The sequence below is a fragment of the Oryzias melastigma genome, linkage group LG21, assembly GCF_002922805.2.
Source record: "Oryzias melastigma strain HK-1 linkage group LG21, ASM292280v2, whole genome shotgun sequence".
Lineage (NCBI taxonomy): Eukaryota > Metazoa > Chordata > Actinopteri > Beloniformes > Adrianichthyidae > Oryzias > Oryzias melastigma.
In genome coordinates, this window is record NC_050532.1 from 15,906,488 (window position 1) to 15,907,363 (window position 876).

Consider the following 876-nt stretch of genomic DNA (forward strand, 5'->3'; position numbering starts at 1 on the left):
ACCCTTCCAGCTTTAAACAAAGTTTGTGTATCAAAAAGGCGAATTAAAGTTCACGCAACACAACAAAATCCGACACCCGGGTATAATGACATTTGAGAGAGGAAACAGACAAATTGCTAGTTAGTCATGTGGATCACCTTGAAGGTTTACAAAGGAGGATGTCTTTTAAGGTCACAGGTTTGACGAGAATAATTAGCAAACACTTTGTGTACTTTCCTATTTATGCTTTTAGGTTACAATCAATGGTTTTACTTTCTGAAGGCATGATGAATAGCGGCTGATTATGATGGATAGAAAAAAAAGCACAAACCGCCAAATGTCTACAGTGAGTTTAAATGGAAACTGTAACAACACTTTTCAATCTAAAACGACAAAATGAGGCAAAATTGATTAGTTATTTCTACCAAAATGTAATTGAGCGAATTACAAATATTTGTATATTGTTACACTGTTACAGAATAAGAAGTAGCTTAATTAATAAATTATTACGCCATCAATTAAAATGATGCAACACGTTTAAACAAATTCAAATGTTTGTAAATTGCAAGTTATTATTACTTTTTTTATGTGGTTTTGCTCTAATTTCTGCAAACAATGTTTTCAGCATAGAATACATTAAAAACTTGGAAAAAATTCTGGAAAATACCATAGATATTTATACTTTACTAAATACTGTTATAAATGTATGGGCCCAAGCATCCAAACAAAATTTGCTAATCAAATAGCAAAATAGTCAAAGATTTTCCAGCAATTTTGTTGAAAAGTTTTATGTAGTTGTTGGTGTATTTTAGTTGTTTCTAAAACCCCAAAACAACCCAAAAAATAGGTTTTGGGGGCAGAGCTCTTGATTCTATCCACCATAGTGAGCCATCAAGG